Genomic DNA, 26,429 nt, shown 5'->3' with positions numbered 1-26,429 from the left:
GAGTCCAGGGGCAGAATCCCTTCCCTGGCCCTGTTGGCCACCCTGTTCCTGAGCCAGGCCAGGATCCATTGGCCTTCTTGGCCACCTGGGCACACTCTGGTTCCTGTTCGGCTTCCTGTCAGTCCAAACATGAGACTAAAGAGAGCACCAGAAGCTGTTCCCAGCAGTGTTTCATCCAGCTGTGACCAAGGAAAGTCTTTTAAGACCTTCTTTATTCCCACAATAACCTGGACCAGCGTTACCATATCTCACTTGTCCTTTCCAATAAAAACCTGAGGTGATCCTTGAGCCACCAGAGACAGCAAAACAAATGACATGACTCGTTATTGTTCTGGGGCACTGAAGTTTTCCAGCTCTGAGGACACCTGTGGGTGAAGTTTCCATCATTTAAGCAGGTGAACATTCCCTAACTGGAGCAGGAGTTCAGAAGGATGCCCTGTCACCAAGTGTTTCCCTGCAACACAGACCTAATCAGGAGCTGACTTAAGAGCTACTTTTCAAAATACTACAGAAGAAAATTCACCAGGTGCCAGTTACCCAAGCAACTGGGACCTAATTAAATCCAGCCAGCACTTGAGGGATTAGCCCTGTTTTCTCCTCCAGTCCTGCAGCCTCTCCCATGAGATAACACACACAGCCAGGGTGAGATTTATTACTTGCTGACTACTCCTTAACATATGCTGATCTGGCCTTTGAATCAGAAGGAACTTTGGTTTAAGTGACATTTCAAAATAATTATGTACTATTTTTTATTCAAATTGTATTGATAAGACCAAGAAGGAAAAAAAAAAACAAACCTCCTATGAAGGTATGAAGGGTTTTCTCAAGTACTCAGCCCAAGTGAAAAACTTGTCATGATTTTTCAGTAGTGCTGTGCATATTATTTCTTTGTCCACTGCTTCCCAGACAGGGAGAACTACACTCACACTGCTCTAGAGTTTAAAAAAAAAAACCTCCCACAAACTAAAAGCCTTCTTGGAGAGGGGAAGGAAAAAAAAAAAAAAGGCACCAAGCCGAAACCCTCGAAAAACAACACATCAAAGCAAAGCAAAAACCCCAAACAAAGCAAAAACCACGGCAAGAGTTCTAAGAAAAAGATCCCTGTATAAACCTAGACAAAAAAAACCCAAAAATCCCAAACATAACCACTGCCTTGCTCACATATTGAGCTTCAACACCAAAACAGTCATCACATGCACAATTTAGGCTGGAAGAGGCAGGAAAAGTTTCAACTGCCTCCTAAAGATAATCCCAGGGAAGGTTTTATGACTCATCATCTCTCCACACACTTATCTGCAGGACTAAAGCACTTGTTTATCTGCCTAAGAACTGTTAATATACTTTAGGACTTCCATGGAAGAGCTCTCCCATGAGACCCACACCAACCCCACGTGGCAGTGTGGGATCCACAGGGCAGAAAATGATCTCAGAACTTTATCACCCTGACGTACAATGCTTAGAATTTCTCCCCAAAAATTCCCCCTGCTCCAAATGAACTAAAAGATGGTCAGAGATTTCACTGTCAGGAATCCTGTCACGCTCCTGAAATCCTAAACCATCCTGAACTCCTGCAGGAATGGAACAGAACAAGAGAGTTCTGTTTACCTTTGGCACCTCAGATCCCACAGTGCACCCTCAGAGGGGATGCACCCAGCCAAAAGCATGGATTCAATAAAGTTCTGTGCCAAAGCAGAACTTTAGACAGCAGCATTTGTTAGAAAAGTCCAACTCTGAAGTTCAGATGTACATGTTGAGCTTCATTCCCATTTCTGTGACTGACTGTGTGCTTTAAGAATCCACAAGGAGTGCTTTTCCCAGCTCCATGGGGCTCAAACATCTTTCCAGGGCAAACTTTGGGCTCTTGGTCCCTCAAATCCAGACCCTGACTCTCAAGTACCAGCAGACAACAGTGACCTGCTATGGGAGGTCACTTGTCCACTCTCATTCTCACCCCACTGGAAAAAAGCCCTTGGTGGTACCTGGAAGCAGGACATGGTGCTGAATTCCAGCAAAACTATCATTCCTGGTTGGATTTACACATCCCAGCTGTATTTATCTTCCACGTTAACAATATTTTAGTTACAAGTCACATCACTCAAACCCCAGATCCCATTTGTGCACAAAGGCAACTAAGACTAAAACTTATTTTTTAACCTTAAAAACTTGTGGAAGCATTTGATCACGTGCTACTTGAGTTAAAAACAGAGCATGAGGACTGATTTTTTTTTTCCAAGCAACACTTTTTCTCCTGTCAGGACAGCACAGAAACACCCCAGCAACAGATGAAGTTGCAAGAGCCCTGCTCAGCTGCAACTACTACATCCATTCAGGAAAGAATTCTTCCAATTTAAACCAGAGCACTCTCCCAATTTAAAGCAGACCATACTCCCAATTCCCTCAGCACCAGGGGTATGTGCTTGTTTAAAGAGAACAGACCCGAGGTGAAACGTTATCAGGAGCTGAAAAACCTCATGGAAAACCTCCACAACCAGATGGCATCGTTTGGGGGGGTTTAATGCCACACCTCCCATTTCCAGCTGCAAGTGGCAAATATCAAACACGCCCTGAATATGCAAATTCTCAGCTCAACACAAAGGAGGACGAGGCAATTCCTGGGAAAGACAGGCAGTGATGTTGGAACAGACTGCACCCCGTTTTCATACACTATTCATAATTACTTTATGACACTGTGAAAGGGCAGTTGGTTTCCAGCTGATCTAATAACCTTGGGCTGCTCTTAACTCTTGAATACCAGCCTGAACTACAAGCCCTACTAGGCTACAACCTTAAGCCAATTACACCAGTCTAATAGTGAACACCCAGGGTAGATGTGCTCTGCCTCACACTCACACCCCAGCACACAAGATAGTCAATTATTAAGCAGGAACTGCTATATATATATATATATATATAAATCCATTCCCAGCTCTGATCTCAAAGGAATAGCTTTATTACCAGGAAATGGAAATCTGATTTTTGGCTGCTTTGTTAGATTTCAATAGGAAATGGAGCGAGCACGGTGTGTTTTGACTGTTTGGAAGGGGAAATTCCATAGGGATCTGTTACTGTGTCAAACTCACAAAAAAAAAAAAGAAGTCCCCAACCTTAAGTGCCTGAATTGTGTTGACTCATATTATGGCTCAGTCATTTCCACACTGCCTTGGAATTTGGAATTGAAGTGCTCGCTGGGGCAGCTCCTGCTCACCAGGCACTGAGTAAATGCAGGAAACTTCACCACGTGAAAAAAGACAAATCACTGAGTTCCCAACTTGTGCTGGGGTTAAAACCCCACCCAGGGCGAGGACACAAAGGCTGGGAACTCCCCCCCTCAGAGGAAGGGGCACATTGTCCTGGCTGAGGTCAATGTGTTGACTTTGCAGATTTTTTCCACTGAAACCTCCCCAAGAAAGAACCCGAAGCTACTTCAGTTTTGAGTTTTACAACCTTTTACTGCTGCAATTTTACTGAGGGGCAGGCACAGAGACAAAACTGGGACAGAACTCTGGATTAAAAGATCAAATGGAATGGTAAAACTCTGCATTTTCTCCACTTCCCACCAATGACCAAAGCCAAGGCCGTGACCTTCGCACCAAACCCGACAGTGACATTCCAACCACAAAGTGGTTTAAATTTTAAGCATCTAAACGGAGCAAAAGCTTATCAGACTCCAGATGCTGCTCAAACATTTACTGCCTATTAACAAAATTTCAGTTTTATTTCAAAAACAAGTCATTTTGATCTCCACAAATAAGCCAATTCCCCAAGAAAACACTGCCAACCCCGCAGTATTTTCATTGGTAGCTTCAAGAAAATTCAAATCAGCACTTAAGACAAAACTTATTCCATGTAAAAATTAGTGTTACAGAAGCAGCAATTACCTAAACCCAGAGTGGTTGGTTTTAGTAGAAGGTTTACCTATCACACAGCTTTTTACAGTCAGTTCAATTTAAAAAAAAATACAGGGGAAAACACAGAATGATAAATCTGCAAGTATCAAACTTTTAGGAACCAACCCTCACACAGTCCAGATTTGTTATTTCCCACTGTGTTGTCATCCTATGAAAAAGAAAGTGATCCCCATTTTCAGAGAGGAATAATTAAATCAAGTTTCCTTTTGGAATTTGCCATCACTTCCCAAGAGAAGTGCACAGCAACGTGGTTAATGCTGAATTTACAGCCATTATATAAAAAACACTGTAAGAAAATCTACACATCACAATCAAATCCCATTCAAATAAAACATTAATCCAATCACCCAGACCTTTTCTTGGCAAAACTTGTCACAAATGCTTCCTAGAGAAGGCCAGCTTGTTTTAATCATTTACATTTTTCAACACTATTTGTTCTCACTTCGTATCCAAAGGTCAGAACTCAAACCACTACCCCAGGCAAACTTTGGAATAAATACTATTTTTGTCCACTCTCCTGGAAAGAGTTTCACTTCTGCTAAGAAAGCTGGAGTATAAAAAGCAGATTTCCCTCTGATTCATTTAGGAATACTTTTCATAGGCAGCTTAGAGCAAGTTTTTCATGGCTCCTTTCCTTTAGTACTTGACTGTGTTACATCACTTGTGGCTTTTCCAATCTTTACTAATAGAGAAATTTATTCTGTGTGTACATTCTGAATTACACCAACCTGAGAATCAGCCAAACAAGGAGCAGGGCTAAGCAAGGTCCAGCTGGAATTCCAGTTTTCCTGCCCCAGCCCTTCTTCCCGAAACACCCCTTCTGAAATCATCTTGTTTTACAGGTATTAGAGAAGATTGGCACCTTAATCTGCATGTTATTAGCTAGGAAATTACTCCAAAAAAGGCCTTCCCATCTTATTTTGGGAATCTTCATTACACTGAATGCTTATATCCACCCCACTGGCAGTTCAGTGATGTGTCAGGATCAGGAAAATGGAAGAATCTCCCCCTCATACACCCAAAGCCACCTCTGCTGCCCCTTGGACACCCTGTTTCTGCAGCAATGCTCAGTCTTCTGCACACAAAGGCGAGAAACTCGAAGATTCCTGCACTTGACTGTCAATATTAAAGATTCATATCAGGTCACTTGCTATTCTAGGACTACAGTGATTTATACACCATTTCCCTTCTTTACCCTGAAAGTACAAAACAGAACTACTCAGGGTTCTTAGATGTCATTTCCTGAGCCTGGCACTTTAAATACACAAGGTTCAAACACACACAAAAAAGTTATTTTAAGGCAGAGGGAGATATCTTGGCCAAGACATTACAGGTCACAAAAACAAATAAAACTCATCTGCAGCTTGTTGGGCCGCTCACAGCTCTGAGCCACTGCTTCAGGAAAGGAGCCAGAGCTGCTCTGTACCTTCAGAGAGGTGAAAATGCTGAGCATTTGCATCAAACACCACAGGCTGCATGCAATTCCTGCCTCCCAATGCCTGGAAAATGCTCACAGCCCTGTCCAATATTCTGTTGGGAGCCAAGTCCCCAACAACGTCCCCCCCAGTTCCCAGCCCGGCTCCTGAGCTGCTCTGGAGTTCTGCCTGGGGCATCCCTCTCCATCAGAAGGAGCATTTGGTGATCTAAACAAGCCTGGTTGAGACCAGCAGCAGTTCAAAGCCAAGTTTCACCCAGATTTAGACACACACTGTGACCACAGGGACCACCTGAGCGCCACAACCAAGAGCTGGGGACTCCAACAACTCCACTCCACACCTTTTAATCCATTCCTCGGCCAGAGCCCAGCCCAGTGCTCCAAAGAATAGCCTTAATTTGAAAATCACTTGGCCAAAAGAGCATTCCATGACAATCTCAAACACACTATACACCTATCTCTGCAATTGCCTTCACAATTGGGTTTTTTACCAGTAACCGGATCTCAGGTGAAATATTGTATTATCCACATTTATCAACAAATTACAGAAATACTGGACTTCAGTGTTTTACAGACTGGTTTTACTCCTAGTTCAGCACACACACTATCAGCACAATCTCTCTGTATCACTTGAAGAAGTCCCAGGACAAGGAAAGATTAACACATGCACACTGACCTAACACTCTGAGCCAGCTCTAGAAAGCTGCACATCCATTAAAGAATTAAAAAATTAGCAAGGTCGGGATTCCTTCTGGCTACTCTTAAGCAAAACAATAGGCAACATAACCCCTCTCAACCCAAAAGACAAGGAGGTTTAGGATTAGTTCAATGATAAACAGCTTATTTTCTTTCCCACACGCAAAAAAAAATCAAACTCAAGCCCTCTGGCAATGAACTCTTAACCACTCACATCAGGAGATAAAAGCCCCATCTTGTCACCTCTGCATAAATAAAAGTAAGCAAAAGAGGGGTTGAGAGACACACCAAGGGATTCTCTACAACCTGTAGTAAAATGGCAAAGACAGGCGATGCATTCCGACAGAACAGCTGTACACATCATTATGTTAATTAAAATTAAAGTCTCATCTGCTTAGCATACAAGCAATTCACTGAACCTTAGTGACAATAGGAAGGAACCATTTCCTCCAAGGGACATAATCACACACAACTGGAACAAGTTGTCTTGCTCATACTCAAGGCCACAGCAGCGAGAGGAGATAGAAAAGTATTCAAGAAACAGTCCCTGGCTATTTTAAGTAAAACAAAGCACTATCAACTCCAAAACACACACAAAGGAAGTGGTCGGAGAGATTACGTCAGCCCTTGCCTCAATTCATAAATCCTGACCACAAAACAAGACGAATTCTCAACTGCCTCTCTCTGGAAAGATGTTTTAAGTGAACACAGGCAGTTTGTGCCCTAAAATACGCTCTCGAGCAACACTCGCTGATGCATCACTTTGAAACAGCGGCCGGGGGGGGTGAAAAAACTCGTGTAATCCCGGGCAATTCTCTCCTGCTGCCAGATCAAACAACATTTCCACAAGTGCCTGCCAAGCACCCGGCCTGCCAGAGCACAACGAGCACTCGAGTGCTCGGGGACTCCAAACCACCTTTCGCCGGGTCCCAGAGATCTTTATAAAATAGTTTAAACACTGCTAAATTACAGGGTTGGAAAAACAAATAAAAGCTTTTCAGTGCTGCTGCTCCTCCACCGTTCTGGGCTCGCTGTTAAAGGCGTCTCAGACGTTCTGTCTTGTGACAGTCACTGGGCAAAAGTGCTCAAAAAACTGCGACTGCCTGCAGGAACAAAAACTGAGAGAAATGTGGAGTTGGTCGCACGTCTGGAACTAATTGCCTGCAGATTAACGGCTTTACGTTGGAATAGTGCTGTCTGTAGGGTTTGAAATCCAGCTGACTTTAAACTGATTCCCAGAAAAAAAACATATCTGTGGAGCATCTGAAACTACACTTCACGAGATTTCTGTTCTCCGCTTTCTCCTGCTTCACGCCCCAACATTAATGTTAAGTTTAAAACAAACAACAACAACAAAAAAAGAAATTCAGTGGCCTTGTCAACTGGCATTTCCACTCCCCTCCAATTAAAGCCGCCCCATATGGCTGGAAGGAGCCATCCAGCCACACAATGCCCCATGCAGGGAGAAGCCACATGGACTCAGAGGAGCTTAAAACCAACTGCAAAACAAAGCAGAGCTGGTTTCTTCCTCAGGAAACAAAGTGGCCGAGCAGGTCTCCTGTCACTATCTTTATCCACCATTAAACGTCGTTAAAAAAAGTTACACACACGCTGTCCCAATTAGTACTTCAAAGGCATTCCATTGTATCAAGAGCAATGAAAAAAAGTACTTTCTTCCAGGATAAGGCAAACGCAATCCTTATCTCCTTATCTCGTTTGCTTTTAAAAAACAGAATTAAACACTAGCGGCTGAACTGTTTATATTTAGATCAGGGAGGTAAAGCGTTTGTTATGGAAAGAAAACCCCGCAGCCTTATGGAACACTCTGAACTTCCCAGGCCAACAACAACCTACCCACTGACTCGATCCAACTTTTTCTAGGGAAAAAAAATAAAAAAATAAAAAAACCCAAAACAAACCAAAAGGAGGAAAAGAGAATTAAGTCAAGCCTTTCCTCCATCCAGGTTATCCTTGGCCAGGTAACAACTGAAAAGCAGCTCTTGGGAGCACAACCTGTGCACGTAAAGGCACCGAGTCACCCGGTCGGGCACCTTCTCCAGGGATGTTTCCAAGCGGGATCCCAGATCCTTCCTCCGCCTTGGCCAAACTCCGGGGGAAGGTCCGGGGGGGCACCCACCGCCAGCCCCGGGCTCCGCAGCTCCCGCGGGTGGATGGGGGGGGACCGGGAAAACACCCGCGATCCCGGGAAAACAAACACCCGCGATCCCGGGAAAACAAACACCCGCGATCCCGGGAAAACAAACACCCGCGATCCCGGGAAAACAAACACCCCGATCCCGGAGGGGCTGTGCTCTGGAGCCGGGGGGAGAGGGGGGGGCAGCCGCGGTGTCCGGGAGGAGGAGGAGGAGGAAGAAGAGGAGGAGGAGAAGGAAGGAGAGGAGGAAGAAGAGGAGGAGGAGGAGGAAGGAGAGGAGGAAGAAGAGGAGGAGGAGGAGGAAGGAGAGGAGGAAGAAGAGGAGGAGGGCTCCGGGAAGGGCAGGCACGGAGGAAGCGGGGCCGGGAGGCGCAGCTGGTGAACAAAAGGAGGCCCCTCCGCCGCCGCCGAGCAGCTGCTCCGAGCGGGGTCTCCCGGGCCCGCCGCCCCCTCCCCGCTCCCGGCACAGCCCCCCCGGGGTCCCCCCCGCTCACCCCCCCCGGTCCCCACGCACCGGCCCCGGTCCCACGCGGCGGGGGCAGCTCGAACACACACGGACACACGCGCGGCTCCTTCCCCGCCTCCGCCGCCTCCTCCTCCTCCTCCTCCTCCTCCTCCTCCCCGCCCGGCCCCGCCGGAACCGGGAGCCCCGTGATTGATGGCAGCGCTTTAATAGCGTGGTCAGCGAGAAAAGGCATCTGCAGCCGGCGGAGCAGGAGCAGGAGGAGCAGGAGGAGGAGGAGGAGGAGGAGGAGGAGGGAGGCGAAGCATCTCCCCCGGGGCTCTCGGCGCTCCCAGCCCGCGGTGCTGCAGGAATATCAATGGCCCGGCCTCCCCCGAGCACGGCACGACACGGGGGGGGGGAAATGCGGCTCCAACGGGGGCCGGGGGGATCCCAACACGCCCCAGGTGGGGAAGGGGGGGATGCCCGGCCAGTGCCACGTTCAGAGACACTTCAGGAGGGGGGTTTTGTTGCAGCGCGTTCAATTAGTAAGCCATTTTGTTTAAAATCCCTTCCTACCATGTCTTCCTTCCTTCCCCCCCCCCTCTTTGAAATAGAAATTCATCTGCTCGGCAGAACGCGTTCCTTTTAATTGTGTTTAATTGGGTTTTTTTAAATAATGACTATTTATCTCACTGTGCGTCTCCACGCAGACCTGGAACTCATCTGAGCCTCACAATGTCTTGCTCTGTTCTTCACCACCACAACCATGACCTTTCAGCTGCTAGTACCGACTTAATTTTAGAGCAAAGCTTTGCTATTTCCCTTGCAGAATAACACGCAGAACAAGTCATCTATGTAATCCATTACCTCGGGGCAACGTACACTTTATCCCTGCCGAGCAAATCCATTTCCTAGGCGTGCAGTAATATTTTACCCATAAAATAAATACGGCAGTACACCTTCCCAGAGCTGGCTTTACAAAGGCCAAGTTAAAAAAAAATAAAATAAAAATTTAGAAAAAATAGTAATAATAATAATAATCATTAAGGTTCACAGACCCAGTTAATTAGAGCGACACCCTCAAGTCCTGCCTGCCAAGTTGATCTTTCCAGATGCTGGTAATTATTTGTAGTTGTGTGTTTTCCCCTCTATTTATCCATACAGATTTCTACCATGTCTCATACCATAACCCAGGAGTCCTTCAGGAGACAAAGACCCAACTTTGAAATTTATTCTGCGCTTTCTAGAAATAGCTCCCTAAAACCACACGCCCCAGCTGAAGGAGCTGATTAATTCTAATGCCCTTGCCACATCACAGGACTGCTCTGATCAATACAAATTGAAGCTGGTGTATGGCACGAGCTCTGCTCCTGCAATATTCATGGTACAACAGCTCCCGAGCTGGAGCCTGTCTTTGCCAGACCTGGTTCAAAACAAGCTTTGTAACCAAGTAGCCGTGTGAGAGCTCCAAACCTGCCAGAGCTGAAATTCAATCCTCGAGTCAGCACAAAGAAAACCACATTGCATTTATCCTCACTCTTCAATTTTCTAATCAAATGTGGCCCAACACCTGGCAAATCGTGGAAGGGAACTTGCTGCTCCAGTGTGTATTTAAATCAGCGTTTACTCCTAATGACTTCCAAAAGAGCTTTCCAGCAGTAAGTTAATTCAGGCCAGGTTCCATCCGTTGAAAAATACCCTGCTTGACGGTACTTGTTCAAAACCACCTCATCCCTTTAGGGCAGATGACCCAGCCAGCTTGGACCACAAATCCTTAAAGTCAGAATATACTGGAAAAACGCACTCAAATAATAATAATAATAATGATAATTTTAAAAGGCACAGAATTGTTTGTATCCCAGTAGGATGGAAGTTGTTCAAGCAGTGCAGGGAACAGCATCCAGCAGTCTGAGCACAGCAACAGAACTGGAGACTATTCCTGAATCTCAGACACTGTCTTGCAGATCCAAGACAAACCAACTTCCGAATTCAGCGGTGTGGGAGACGGCAGTGAAATCATCCCAAGCCCCATCTGCTTGTACACAGCACACTGGAGATCCTTCAATGAACAGAAGAGCCACAGCATTCAATCACCAACATCAGAGACAACTCAACTCTCACTAATTGGCTTTCCTGTGAGATATGGAGATCTGCCCCCATTTCAGAGACTGAAAGGAAAAACATGCACAGAGTACAGCCTCGAGCTCCATTTTGCAACAGGGACTTTTTAGCTTGCCTTTTGGAAGTGGATCACAAAAGATCTTTCCTTGGCCGTGAAATGCACCTTTGCTGGTTCACAGCACCATAAACTCAAACAGCTTTTCTTTTAATATCACTTCTGGAAGCTTAATGTCTGGAAAAGGGGGAAGGGGGGGGGAAATGTGAGTTACACATACACAAAGCCCAACAAGACCGTGCAAAATCTACCCTCACATGGGTCAGGAGAGAATGAGAGTTTGAGTGGAGTTGGAACAAGTGCCCCCAGCCCTCACAGAACACGTTGTTGTGCTCGGTCCGGTGTGCAACAGTTATCTGGTGTTACACAATGAACTGAAGCTCAATTCCACCGCCTGCAAAAATCCATCCCAGCTTTCCTGGCAGCCTCCATTTATCAAAACAAGCCTGTCATGTCGAGTACCATTAACAGATAATGAACTGAGACAAGGGATGCAGTTACAAGCAAAGCACTCCGCATGCTGCAAGGCCCCAGCACACAGCCAAGGGAGCTGATATTTACTATAAACACCGTAATTAAATAGAACACCTAGTTGAAGAAACATTAAGGTCGTGACAATAAACAACAGAAGCTGGAAATCTGAAAAAAAATTTAAAAAAATTAAAAAAAATAAGGCTTTGACTTGCTGTCAGTAATTCCTGACATTGCTTAAAGGCATCTACACACACACACACACACACACACACAGAGCTCAGCGCACCTTCCCTGCCTGCTGCTGAAATCTGGGAAGCACCTGTTTGTGTTTTCAGTGCTTTCCCCGGATCCTGTAGCACTTTGTATCCTCTGCCCACGCAGCTCCTGAAAGATTGAGCGCCGAGAAGTGACAGACAGCGAGCCTTCAAAGGGCCGCGAAAACGCGCTGCTTTCGAGACACACGGCTCACAACAGACGCGAATAATTCAGAACCCCGCCGTGTTCCAGGAATATTAAACGCGGACACGCAAACTTTGAGGCATATTAAATAAAGAGGTAAAGCCCTCCGAGCCCCAGGATCCATCGATCAGCGGCGCTCCCCGCCCCTCCTGACAGGATTAGCCATCAGGCACACATAAACACCTCACCCGCTAGAAAAACTGCTCCAGAGGAGCCATTTCGGGTCTCCCAGGTATCCACACACTTGAAACACAAACTAACCGTAAACAGGCTTAATGAGATTATACAGATTAAATGGGTACATTAACTTTTTTTTCCTTTCAAGAGACACCCACGACAAAGAGGTCCCACAAACGCCTAAAAGCAGCTCCCTCTGACTCTGAGTTCACTCCTCCAGTCGGTTCTGTTAAAAGGTAGGTTGGAGCTGCACAAATTGAACAAAAAGAAGCCTTAAACTACTTTTAAGAACGCATGGAGATGTGAACATGACAAATGTTTTCTAAAAGCTCGTACAGCACAACTTCCCAGCTCAGGCAAGCACTAAGTCTGACACACCAGCCCCCCGCTAAGCTGAACCTATTTTTAAAAGGGGATTTAACACTGTCTTCAGAGCTCCACGCAAATCAAGCCCTCCCCTCGGATTTGGCCTTGGATAAGGGGAGGAAGAGGAAGGGAGCAGGTTCATGGAGAACAAGCTGACAGCTTAATATTGTCACAACCCTGTTTTTCTTGCGTGTCATTCGACTCCGCTCCTCAGGCCGAGTTTCCCTGTCGGCGATTCCTCCAGCAAAACAAAACCAACCCCGAAGCAGAGGGGCAGTTTAAGCCCAGAATTAGCTGGAGAATTCCAGAGGCCAGCGGTCACCTGGAGGTTTCTCAGCAGAGCAGGGGAAGCGCCGGCCGTGCTGCCAGCAGGAAAGGTCACCCCCGGCCGCTCACTGCAGAGATTTGTTACCCGGTCCTGTTTGTTTTCAACTCCACATCAAAGCATCTGGGCTCTGTCTAAACACAAAACCTTTGGTCAGGTTAGAGGTGAGGTTTCTATTCCTCTGTAAATAATGCACTGTTTTATTGCTACAAGCACAGCTGAGAGGAACTGATACTCGGCTCTTGACAGGACAGTTGCTGCTGTCTGCACACAAACGGCTTCAAACCCGCTCCGAGCAGGAAAGGTCTTGTCTGTGCTTGTAGATCCGGGAGCACGTGGGAGAGACCCAACAGGAGAGCTGCTCTGAGCTCCAGGCAGCCACAGCACCGACCCAGCTACCACTTGCTCCACAGTTACACCAGGGCGCTTTTCCACACTCCTGGAATGTAACCTGGGAGAGGAAACTCGGAGCAGTGTTGTTATTGCCTCGACATAATCAAAAGGCCATTTGGTGCTCTAATCCCAGCCTGAGGAGGCTGTAAACTCTGCACACAGTTAAACAGCCCTGGCTGCTTCCTCTCCTCCACATTTACATACTCAGCAGTTCTTAAAACCAGCACGGGAAGGGTTATTTTAAATTACAGTAGAACTGCTGAAATTTGGATGAACCTCTCTCAAATCTCCACCCTTTACAGACCTTTAAGAGGTTTGCCTTTTTTTTGTTGGGTTAGACTGTGTTTTGTTGGGTTTTGTAGGGTTTTTTGGTTTTGGTTGGGGTGAGGGTTCCCCCCCCCAGGCCTCTGGTTACGCAGCATCTAACCTGGAGCCCGCAAAACCAAATTACTGACACTATCACACATTTTATGGTTCAAGAACTCTGACTCTTTTCCTGTACTTACCTGCTGTTCAGGTTTATATTCCAGATGACCTCTGCTCAAGCTGTAACTCCTCACAGGTCACTGTTAAATTCTAGCACCACATCAATACCCCGGGGAAGGAAAACCCTGCCAAGCACAGAAAAGTCTGAGCAACTTCAGCCTCTTTTTAACGACCCTGAGGCCCAAGAATTGCAGACAACGACCTTCTGTAACTGTCACCAGCAACTGCCACCAACTGCCCCTTTGCCAGCCCTGCAAGGTAACACCTTTGTACCAAACTCCAACTGGCAAGAGGGGCACAAGGCTGGAGCAACACACAAATGCAGACAAAAAATCCCCCCAAAGAAATAAAAAAGTGTATCGCTCCCCAGACCTGTGCAGACTGGTGGCACTTGGTGCTGGTTAAAACAATGGCTTGTTACGAGGTAAAAAAACCACAAATTTGGCTCAAACCTGTGACAGAGCCAAAAAATAGACTGTTGGTACAGTCAGGGCATCACTCAGCTGAAGAATGGGAATAGGGGATTCCGGGATAAAGGGCTGCACAGCTCCCTTCTGTGTGTCTTTGGGAGGAATCTGGTGGGTTATTTTTGTACAGTCTTGGATGCACACAGCGTTTCTGGCACAGTAGGGATGAAAAAACAAGAGTGGCTCCCCCAGGGAGCTGTGAGGACTAAGGCAATTCACATGCTAACACGTGAAAAAAGCAGGATTTTACAGGAAGGCCTAGCTTAGGAAGTGCTGGGGAAAACAAACAAGCAAAAAAACCACTGGAAACCCTCAGTCAACCAACCACAACCCAAAAAGAAACAGCTCAGAGTTGCTCCCACAATCAAATGAGTGTTCACAGCTCCCTGTTCTCCCCCTCCAAAGGCTGGAGACTCGATTGTAGCAGCTCCAGAACCCCCTGAGCCCAACAAAAGGCCAAGGGAAAACACACCTGAGGCAGAGGAGGGACAGGGCAGGGTTAAAACTTCATTGGAGGGCACTGGGCTGAGGGAGCTGCACCTCAAAGAGGGCAAAATTCAACCAGAAAGACGGGGTGGGAAGAGAGAAGGGTGAGGGAAAGAACACAAAAAAAGATAAACAAGCTGAGGAATGCAGGAGATTTTAAAATAAAAGCTGTTATGTGCATAGGTACGAGAGGATGGGTGTGAAACTCAGCTGGGATGTTGTAACCAAGTGAGACAAGTGGCTCAAAACCAGGTGCAGCCTCAGAGCTGGAAATCAAAACAAGCCAGGCAAGGCAAATTTAAGCAAAAAAATTTCACTTGCTCATCACAGAAATCACTTTTTTTTTTTCTGATATTTCCCTCCTGGTTTGTTTCTTCTCCTCTGTAGGGACCAACAGTGACATTCAAAAATGATTTTGTGGAAAATCCCTGCCCTGGGAACCTCCAAACTACAGAATGGTAACCTGCAAACCAAGAATATTAAAACAAAATCCAGTGTGTCTGCCAGATTTTGTGGTACTTAGGGCAAGACATCAACCTGTTTGGCAGCTTCTTGAATTCAACACAAAAGAATGCACAGAAGTTATTTTAGAAGGACAAGGGGGGGAAAAAAATCCAAATATTTGTCAAGAAAAGAAGTCATATTTCAAAGGGAAAATTTACATACTGGAAAATCTAATACATGCATTAAAAAGCAAACAGGAAGCTATTTGTTCTCAGCTGTATATATAAAAAAAGCAAACAAAATAAAACCCTCAATAGTTTCAATATGTGTGGGAGGGGTAAAGCTGAAGAAAAGGAGGGGAGGAAGAACTAAGCAAATGCATCTTTTTCCAACTCTATCAAAGCAACTGTAAAACAATGGAAGTTTGCCTGTTTAAACTAAAACTCTGGGAATGGAAAACTCGATACCCCCATCAAGAGCCTGTGGCCTGTGTTTAAACTATTCTAACATCAAGCATGTTGGGACTCCCAGCTAAAGGAAATGACTCCCAAATGCCTCCCTTGCTCTGGAAGGAAGATTGTGAGCCAGATCCTTTACCAGGAGGTTTTTCTCCACACACAGATTGAACTAACAGAGCTGTGGAATTTGCAGTGGATTTAGGGCTTTCCATTGGAATCACAGAGGGGCTGGGAATGGTGACTCCAGCTCGGTTTTTTGGGGCAGTAATCACTCAGCACCTTCAAAGGCCTCTGAAAATTCAATAGGCTTTTTTTTTTTCCCTCCCTCCCTAAGTGACAACAACCACAGGATGTGACCATACCTATAATAATCTCTCCCTCCAGACAGGGAGATAAGCTCTAAAAACAGGAAGTTTCTACTCTTAATCTTGAAGAAATGTTAACAGTTTAAAACCACACGACCCCGGTTCGGTTACACGGGGAAGAAATTCTTGGCTTCCCAAAACTATAGGACGAGATACCCCCAAAAACTTGGAATAATGTGAAGGTTCTCAGTTTATTCCTCTTCTTTTTTCACCCCTACAGATTCATAAGAGTAAGCAAACAAGACAGCTGCCCTCTCACAGGAAAGAAATAGAGGTTTCTTTTAAAAAAGGGATATTTTCCCACATTTCTTAAGAGCCTTAAAAAAAAATAAAGCAGGGTAAGAATTGCACCCAAGCACTGGGGGGTGTCTGCCTTGGCCATGCTACAGCCAATTACTTAAATATAACTTTAATCCTTCTGAGAAAGGTCTCTTTACACTTTGCAAGACTCGATAGAGAGATCAATTCAGAACTGTGCTTAAACCCTTAAATCACACGAATTATCTGAGCAGTTTGCTGGACTCTGCTTATTTTGAGTTGCTGTTTTCAGGCAGACAGGGATTCACTGGTGCACATTTTCACACAGCAGTGAGTCTTCAACCACCTACACAGGGACTTTTAGTCACCTGAAAGGAAGCAGCCGATTTTTGATAGCTGTTATCAACCAATTAAGAGCCACAAAAGCCTTTCAGAGCGAGTTTCACGATGTTTCTCACGCTGCAGATTGAGGAGGTGGCAACAGTTAAACACAGCTTACACCAACTCATCAAACAACTCTCTGGAAAGAAAAGGATCCCGCTGTATATTTTAACATAAATCAGTGCTGCTTGTCGATACAATGCATGTTTTCCTGTCGGTGTTTAACATAAAACAACATAAAATCACACCAAGGGCTTAAAAATCCCACTCATGTGACTGTATCCTGACTCTGAACTTCCTTCAGAATCCTCAAGCAGAACACACACTGGTTTTATCTACATTCCTGTTGGCTTCACGTGTTATGCAGCTACAGGAACAGGGAAATTTTGTATTTTTAGGAAGGCTACACCTGCAACACACCAGCTTTTCCCTTCCACTGCTCCTCCAGTGGCCTGCTAAGAGAATTCAGCATAAAAGGCATCCCAGATCTTCTGTTTAGTTGTCTTTTCTTGCAATCCCCACAAAATAAGAGAGAAAAACTTAAAAGAGAAAATCCCCGTCAGAACTGAGCAGCCAAATAATTGCAAGGCATCACATCCAATAAGGTTATGGGAGAGGTATCCATGGAATTTCTTGAAAGCACTTGCAGAAAACTGTAAAATGCCAGAGTACCACCCCCTGCCATCCTAAATCGTGTCCCAGGCATTGTGTCACATCTCTGGTGGAATAACTGCCTGCAGGTTGCAAATGGAGACCTGAAACACAGCCACAGAGGGACAATTCCAGCAAACAAACATTCATTTACGGAAGTATTTATACGTCCTACATTAAGTTTATAGGAAAAGTAAACACTCCCGGACGAAAGGAACTCACGAGTTTGGGAGGACGTGAGGCAAGTTTGCAATGTCCCAACAAAACCAGCCTGAAAGCCACTGCAGAGAGACAGAAAAATCCTCTTTCAACAGAAAGCAAAGTGTGCCCAGTTGCCAGGGAGGTGACAGGGCCCAGCTGCAGCATTGCCACCTAGTGTCAGCCTCCAAAAAACGCTGCAAAACCCACCAAAACACCGCGAACTCAAGTCAAGTCACGAAGCCCACCAAGAGACTTGACTTTGCAGCTGAAAATTTCAAGTTTTCAGGTTTCCCCCCCCCAAGTGCTGCCAACGGCCCGGCCGAGGGCAAGGAGGGCAAACCCAGACAGCACCAAGGTAAGCAACAGCCCAGAAGCTCTTTGCTGTGCTTGGCTCCCCCTCCAGCTGATAAATCATCTCATTAACCAGAACGTGAACTAACAAACAACAGAACCAGTGTGCAAAGTGCTCAGAAATCCAGAAAAGCACAGGCAGGGCTGTGGGATTCCCAGAGCAAATATAAAGTGCACCTTCCCCAGCTCCATGTGCTGTTGTCTCATCCCTTCTGAACGCCCTGTCTGGGTTTTGACAAGGAGACTGACAGGAACTGCTGGATTTTCATGCTAATGTTTCATCAGGAAAAAAGCATACATGTCACCTCACGAGTTCATTAACAATCCATTTTATTACAGCTTGGCAGGCAAATTCCTCCTGAAATAAAATCTGCTGCTTTGTGGGGTTTTTTTTTGGATCTGAACGTGCCAGGGTGGCACATCAAGAGGTGAAAACAGAATTTAAAGACTTTGTTTCAGTTTCACAGAATCATCACTGAGCAGTCACAGATCCACTTCATTCTTCACTCCCTTCAGCCATCAAGTTCCAGAAGGAAAACGTTAAATCACAATAAGCACATGGAAGTTCACACTGGGGGAACCACACACAGCAAGAACTTGTGCTCTCCCCCTAAACACCAGCCAAAAATGTCCCACTGCACCTGCCTGACTTCCACGAGCATGCCAGTGGGTAGCACAGGTAAAACAGATTAAGCAGGGCATGCCAGGAGGAAATAAAATTGGGGAGGGGGGGGAAAGAGGGGGAACAGGAGAACTGTCTCCAACCTGTATTTCCAGGCTCGCCTGCAAAGCCCAGCTGTTAAAAGGGCTTAAATATTAACGGTGATTTCAAGAAGCAACACCAAGTTTATTCCACAGCTCCCCAAGCAGTGACTGCTTAGTCCACTCCCCGATTTACAGGGTTACAAGGCAACAATTCCAACCCCACCTACGTTTTTCCAAAGGAATGGCCAACCAAGCTGTCACTCCCCTCGGGACTGCCCAGGGAAATCCACACTTTGGGGTCCCAACAACCAGAGGTGCCATGGATGTATCTGGAATAAGCAGAGCTCACTGGACAAAGGAGGTCAAGAACAAGGGAGACAATTGTGCTGGATTCAGTCCTTGGAATGAAAAGCCCAAGTGCCTTTCATGGCTTCCACTACAAAGAGACCCATCATTAGACCTCATTTTTGTCAGCTCCTACAAAGGCTGAAGACAGAGACAAGAAGTGGTGGTTAAAAGGAAAGCCTTTGAAATCAAACAGCCCCCAAGAATCTCACTCTCTCCCTGGCAGATTAAAACCTGGCCTTACCTTCCCTTCATTAGTCCAGCTGCAGGGAGGAAGAAGCACCGAGCTCTGCTCATTAGTTCCAGAGCTGGGCTGGGGGGGTTTGGTTGGTGGGGGGGGTTTGTTGGCTGGTTTGTTTTTTTTAAAATAACCTCTAAGACAGCTCTCTGTTGATTAAACCATTTTCATCCTTCAATGAGTTTGATTCCTATTAGTTCAGACTGCAGAGAGGACATTGATTTTTTACTCTAGTCGGGATCAAGAGAAGTAACAGCTTTTGCAATTAAACAACTGCTCACCACGTTAAGTAGAAAAATATGTCCAGAGCAATAATGTGCAAGCAAGCAGAGCACTCCTCAATGCCAACAAAAGCCAGCACACATGCTTGTAATAACTTTAACCTTTAACTTGAGAAAAGGAGGAAAACTCCATGTATTACAGACAGTTCACCTCGTGTTAACTCTGCTGATAAGGAGCTGTAACACTGAGAGAGGCTCAGAATTACAGACAACTCATCTTCCAGCTCGGAATTACCGTCATTACACCACACAAATCACCACGTTGGGCTCCAGCCTCCTAAAATAGAAATCACAGCCAGAAATGGTCTAGTAGGCTGCTGCTGCTGCTGCTTCTCCTCTTAAATTAAGCTTTTATACCAAACAAATCCATACAGTTCTTGCATTATGGCCTTTCACAGGGTTGCAAAATAAATCAAATGTTTTATTCCACAGCCTGCAGCTATTTCCACATTTAATAACTGACATGGGAGACAAGTTTTAATCTCCATCAGGCTGAAACAATTACTGTCCTCATAACCACTCAAGTCAGAGGTAAAAATTACGAGATTTCCATTACCTGATTGTATATTCAGGGGGAAACAGTCACATTTTTGCAAAGACAAAGTACAGTCAGCGAGACAAAAGAGGGGAGCACAATCACAGTCCCAGAGCAAGACTTTCTTTTAAGCTGTGAGAGAAATGCAACAACATCCCTGCCAAAAATGCAGCAAAAAGATCTGAGCAGACACCAGACTTGTAGGTGTAAATATTCCCTGGCCAAAAACTTGAGCTGCAGCTTCACGACAGACCTTAAACAACACAGGGATTTTTTCCCATCATCAGGGAAACAATTCCCCAAGCTCAGAGCAAAAAAATCTACTAAAAAGGTCCCTGAATGAAGAGAGCTGGAAGTCCAGTCTATATCTGTGCAATTAATGCCAGTGCTGTGTTTTCATGTTTTAAATTACTTGTTAAAAGGAGTTCAGCTTTTCATTCAGGAGGTGACTCCCCCCCCCCTACTCTGTGACTTAAGAACCATCAGCACTTTGAGGCTTTCCAGTTTGCAACCAGGAAATTCCCTCCCCAGGAACATTTGGGAAAGGGTGGCAAAGACTATTTTAAAAGGAAGAAAAAGAAGAAAGTGTTACCTGGACGGTTATAGCCAACAGGAAAAAAAAAAAAACTCCCTCTGTGAAATCTCAGTGTGGAATTTGTACATTATTACATGTTTTATTACCAGTTATTACCAGCTGCTAGAGAGGGATATTAAAAATCACAGCAGGTCAAGACACTGTTTCTTTCTCCATTAATATATTGAGGTAAAAATGCAGTAATTTACCTCTTGTCCAAGAAAGGGAGAAAATGCCATCCAATTTGAAGCCCTCATGCTTTTATTTATGCTCTATAAAGGCCTCCAAAGATACTTCAAACATCCAAATTATTTAAGTCAGCATGAAAACACTGGGAAGGATGTTAAAGCTCCCAGTGCAGGAATCCCCCCAGAGCTAAATAATTAAGCAGCATCTTCCAGACAAACTCTCCAGGCCAAAGCAAGGCTGAGGTTTCCAAGGCAGTGAGAGCCCGTGTGGTGGGGGAGAAAGGCAGGGGGAAAACAGGGAGATTTTTATTGTTTTTCTTCAGCCAAACCTCATCTGTGCATGTTAAAGAGGGGAAGGAGACGCTGCCTTGGTTCAGAGCACCCTCTAGAGCCAACTCCTCATCAGTGACATCACCCCAATGCCCTCCTCCACTCAAACCCACACCACTGCTGTGCAACAACCCCCAAACCAGCAGGGTCTGACCCCAAAAATGGTGACACGTCGGTAAAACCAGCAGCGTTTTTCTGCCCTCGAGAGATAAATGTATTTTCTAAATTTACACCCATAAATATCCTCCCTGATCTGTGCTGTCAATGTGCTCCTAACAAAAGCAGACACAACCTCTGACTAAAGTACAAAGCTATTAAAAACCATTGCTACTTCTCTGGCACTTTGAAGAAGAATTAACCGGCTCATCCTGAATAAAGGCTGAGCTTTGTTTTCCAAGACTTCACGTGCACCTTTCACTGAAGGGAAAAAGGAAGCTGCTGTCTCCCAGATTTTTTCTATCAGGCTGAGGATGGATTGCAGGAGCCACTCTTGATCTGTTTGAACATCAGCCATCCTAAGAACCGGAGTTTTTAATTATTATTCGTAAGAGAAAGATGTTAAGGCATGGAATTTCAGTTGATTAAAAATCCACTTAGTTATCAAATTACTATTAGAAGACCTATTTTAATCCCAAATGAGGGTTGGTTACTGCCACGTGAAAATACATCATTCAATTCTCACTCACTGATTGTAAACTTTTTGCAAAAGATAACAGTGACACCAGAAAGGAGAGAATCTAATCAGTAACTTCATCAATTCAGTTCTTGGGGTTTCACTTTTTTCCCCCAAATCTGAGCCCTTAAGAGGAGAAGAGAAAAAAACAAACAACAAAAACCCAAAGAAAAACCAGACTGCAGAATTGAATGATGTCATCTTGGTTTTATCCTGGGAATTAAAGGGGCTCAGGAGTGATGAGTGAGGAGAGAACAAGTCACACCATGCCAGCAATTCCTACGGAGCTCTGCAGACAATTGAAGGCTCAAAATCAGGAGGGAGGGTTTTTCCTTCACCCCACCACCCTCCTCTTCATCCCCCAGCCCCAGGGCCTCATGTTCTAGGCCAGACAAGCAGGTAAACACACAAGGTCAGGCTCTTGAGCTTCACTCACACATCTCATCCTGGAGACCTGTCTTCTGTTTCACAAAATCTCTGATTATCCTTCTAATCTTCCTGGACGAGGACACTCATCCTTCATCTAAGGGGATTCAGAGAGATCTCCTGAGGACCTTCCTTTGGACCCTGCAAGAACTCTAAGGGCCTTAAGAATTCAGGGCTATCTCCAAACCACCCTTTCCTTTAAAAGTAAATCACGGGAGAAATGAGGAGTTAAAATAAAAGTGGGGGGGTTTTATATATGTTTAAACAAGCTCAACGTAAAGCCAGAGAGGCAGAAGAAAATCATTTGTCTCTTCAACACACTAAGTCACTGCCAGCAAAATAAAGACTTGGAAAAGGAGGTCAGAACAGTTTTTGGCAATGTGAGCAGGCAGAAACCCTATCCTGCAGAAAGGATAGAAGACAATTCCATCACAAATTGTCTTCCTTGGAGAGATTTGCTGCAAGAGAATCACAGCTTTGAAGGTCTAAATTAAGTGTCACAGACAGGCAAAGCATCTCCCAGACCTCCTGCTCACAGCTCTGTCCTTCTGCACATCCCAAGTGTGCAGTTTTCCAACACTTGTTCCAGCTCACAGTCACGGGAAGTTTTAACCTCCCTCCTTCTCACATGTTTATTTACCTCTGAACATCAACACTGACAAAGAAGTAAGAGCAGTAGCTAAAACCAGCATCTATTTAAAGACAAATCTGAGCCTCTGACAACTACAAATCTTTACATCTCAATACAGATCTTTTCCTCCAAAGGGATCAAAAGTCCAGCCCCTGTTTTAGCAGAACCTGTTCCTTCTGTAAACCCGCTGCTGCTCTGACTGAAAATTACCCAACTGCTGTGCACCCAAAAAAACATTACCTGCAGTTCCTCACAGACGAGCAACCTTGTGGCTTTCTCATCTTTTGCTAAAGAGCATTTCCTCAGCCCTCATTTCCCTTTCCCTCGACCACAATAGAGAGATTAAGGTGAGCCATTCACAGCTCGGAAAACGAACATTTGTGTGTTATTTTTAACGAGCTCCACCGAATTTAAACCCATCCCTAGAAATGATGCCCTGGCTTCCAGCAGCAACGTTTGTGCCTCCCACAGCTGCAGGCTGGGCATTTTCCTCCCTCCCTCCCTCCCTCATATTAATGTGTTTATCCAGCCATAATTCCATTAGCATTATGTAACACAGACAATCTTCTTAGGCATTTTATCATTGTCTCACCCCCAACTAACCCCCTGCACACACGTACACTTTGCCTGAAAACCGTGATCTCCCAGCCTTTGCTGACACAGAGGGAACTGTCTGATGCAGAATTAAAGTGACACCTCCAATTCCTCGCCTGTATCCTCAGCCAAACCTCACAAAACAACCACCTCTCTCTGGCCAAGGCATCTTCTCCTCACATACACACACAACACACTGACATTGTTGGAGTTGTGATCCTTCCTTTAAGGGAAAAAAAAAAAGAAAAAAGCTTTTTAAAAAAATATATTTCATGTTTGTCAACTGGCTGCCTCTCCTTGCATGCTGAACACAGTAAATACTATTTGCAGTTATGTCTGTAATTTGACATTAATTCCTTAATCTTCTTAAGCCAAAGGCAAGCTTGTGGATCATTAGGAGGTTACTTAGAAAAGCACAGCTCAAGTGTTACACGAAGGGGACGTTTTGTGAAGAAAAGTTAACTCGAGTTTTGTCTTTTGTCATTCACACACCTGCAAAATAAATCAATCTCCTCTGGAGAGCAAGGAAGGGACACCCACGATGGGCTGTTCTTGCCCTGTAATCCTCTCTGGGGTGGGGCAGGACCTGCTAACGAGATTGTGTGGCTTTCCCGTTGGATCAGCAGGACTGTGACCTTTCCTGACAGCTATTCCAATACCAATGCCAGCCATGGCAGGGCAGCCATCTCCCACATTCCTGCTCTCCCGAGCACATCCCACCCAGATTAGCTGCCACTGCCCTGTCACCACCTGTTTCCTGCATCAAAAACCCCTGGATCAGGCCCAGAGATGATTTGTGCTGCCTGTGCAGCAGCAGCTCACCACAAACACCCCCCAGGATTCTCCAGAAAACCCCTCTCACCTCAGCAGCCTTTATTGTGCCAAAAAAGACAGAGCCAAGAGGGGCTGTTTCAAAATATTGATAATAAACTAAAAAACCAACCTCCCCCCCAAGACAGAACTGGTAGAGACCTAAAAATGCTGAAATCTGGGTTCCAAATCAAGGGTTTTAGTTAAGCCAATAAAGATGAGATTAGAAATAGCTTTTAAAAAATTACCTGAACTAACTCGTGCTGAGACTCAGACACTGCCACACCAGGGAAAGGAAGAGACTTTCACCAGGAGTGAAAAGACACACACCAGGCAAAATGCTTGGATTCAACATTCCCCAATGACATCCCACCAAGAGAACTGACTGGCTGGCACTTGACAAGAGGTTTAAAATCCAATTTGCAGGCAACAGTCGAAAGCTGTGAGGATTAAAGTTACTTTAAGTTTAAAATTTTGCGAGAAATTTAAAACTGTGTTCAAGTTTCCAGAGGAAGCTTCATTCTGATGCAAATTCAGATGTTTCACTTGTTCTTACACTGGCCACTAAAACCAGTTTATGTGAAAAACAGGATGTGAAATAGCAGCTACCTCTACCAGGAAAATATTTTTTGCTAGGTTTACAATCACAATGCGTTTTGTAATTAAATTGCTAATGTTGCAGAACCTAGTTTTGGTCAAATCTACATGTAATTACATTCATCAATTAGCCTGTAATTGCATTTTGCTATTTTTGATCCCTGGGTATATTGGCTGGGTATATTTGACAGACTGACATTCCCTGGTTTTGGTTCTTGGCCTGGGGTGATCAATCCCACACTACAAAAGAGATGGAATGGTTTTAAATATCATTATGTTTTCAAATTAAGGTTTACCTGGAAAGCAGAACATGATCTTCAGTGTACAAATGGACGGAATGGCTGGTCACAGGGTAAGAGAAAAAGGATTCAAACATTACTCTGCAACATTCTGGTGTGAAAGCATTTCCTCTGAATGCAGAAGCGAGCTCCTTAAACTGTTCTTTCTGCCTCTGAAAGCTTCCTACTCCAATGATTACTGTAATTTCCAGGGGAGATAAACTACCAAAAACAAAGGAAATCCCATTTTGAAATTGTATCTGCACTGTGTGCTCAGCTAGTGGAAAAAATGACATTTCAGTACCTTTTCCTTCAAGACACCAATACAGGAACACCTTGCTTCAGGGTTTTGCCTAAAGATTCAAGACACAAACAGTTATAAAAACAAACTCATAAAATAGGAGCTAAGTAGGAGACATTTTTTTTTTGCTGCCACAGAAAACTGGAAGCCAAAAGCAAACAGCCAGCCAGACACTGACCATCAACCTCCTCACTGCAGGATGGAATTCAAGACAACTTTTTGGTGTCAAGACACAGCTGAGTCCATGAAAGGAGGAAATCAAAGCTTGCCAGATCTCCCCATAAGGACAGAACTGAACCAGGGAGGGTGTTTCTCTGGGAAGTGTTTAGTTTCTAAAAATAAAAGATGCAGAAGATCCCACCACGAGTTTTTCTGCCCTTTCCCCAGAGGAGCCATCAGCTCACTGGGGCTGCAGGACTGCAAAGCCACAAACCAGGGCAGGATCAGCACAGTTCAGTTTTAGAAAAAAAAGGTAATTCCAAGGAGTTAGCAGAGTTTGGCACTGAATCATAACCAAATCCCTGACCCTTCCCTGAGTCCCTGTTGTTCCTGAAGATGCATTTCTCTCCAGCTCCACTGCAGGTGCAAGTTGGCTCCGTGTGTGCCAAAAAGATCTTATTTTAAGCGAGCAGTAATGTTTTTTGAGAGCAGGTACTTCTCAGCCATTGTAGCCTTGGCCTGCTGTGGAGTGTTTCCTGAACTGCTGCTGGAATCCTTTAGAACTGATTTCCCCAAACAGAGAGCCTTCAAACTGCCAGAGAACAAAGTTATACAGGGATATTTATACAGACTTCCTTCCCCAAACCAGTCACAATTACTGTTGAGATGGTAAATTACTCTGGCAAACACTTCACCCACAAAAACTCTGCTTTAAGTGATGAGCCAGCAGTAATTCCAACCGAGAAAAACTAATCCCGCTCTAAGAACGACTTTTAATGAATTTCAGCTCTGTGTGCCAATTCTGGTTAAGAACCCAATAACTTTGGTGTTGCAGCTGATTAGGATCCAACCAAGGTGGATTTGCTGCCATTTTACATTTCTCAGAACGTCCTAATAAGACCAAATGTGATCCAACACCACCCAACACAAGATTTATTTTATTTTTTTTTTTCCACCAGACGCCACGGAAGAAAATCTGAATTATTACTTAAGGCAGCAAACAAGTTCGTGCACCCTCAGCTGTGGCTGTAACTGAAACTGCCAGGCCTCACTTTAGCACGTCCAATTCTCTGCCTTGGCATATTTTTGGGGTTTGGCTTGCAGCTTATTAAGTTCTGCAAACAAAGGCAGTTTTGTGCTCTTGCCAACAGATTACCATGTTTTAATATCACATGGGTGATTTTCAAAACATCAATGCACCTACACA

General features: G+C 45.0%; 1 protein-coding gene across 5 annotated transcripts in view; it reads right to left on the bottom strand.

Annotated features, from left to right (window-relative positions):
- RERE (arginine-glutamic acid dipeptide repeats) overlaps window positions 1-26,429 on the bottom strand; it is a 204,028-nt gene that overhangs the window by 153,080 nt on the left and 24,519 nt on the right. The window contains exon 1 of one of the 5 annotated variants that reach the window (XM_027728782.2): window positions 13,516-13,659. The exons of 3 other annotated variants lie outside the window; for them this stretch is intronic. The gene's annotated coding sequence lies outside the window, so the exon portion shown is untranslated. Of the gene's footprint in view, window positions 1-8,708; window positions 8,727-13,515; window positions 13,660-26,429 lie in introns of those variants that run through there. One more of the 5 variants, XM_027728784.2, reaches the window with a different exon arrangement.

Source organism: Pipra filicauda, unplaced genomic scaffold, assembly GCF_003945595.2.
Source record: "Pipra filicauda isolate LSUMZ 115617 unplaced genomic scaffold, ASM394559v2 scaffold87_size3191425_pilon, whole genome shotgun sequence".
NCBI classification, from domain to species: Eukaryota; Metazoa; Chordata; class Aves; order Passeriformes; family Pipridae; genus Pipra; species Pipra filicauda.
This window is presented reverse-complemented; position numbering and strand designations above follow the sequence as displayed.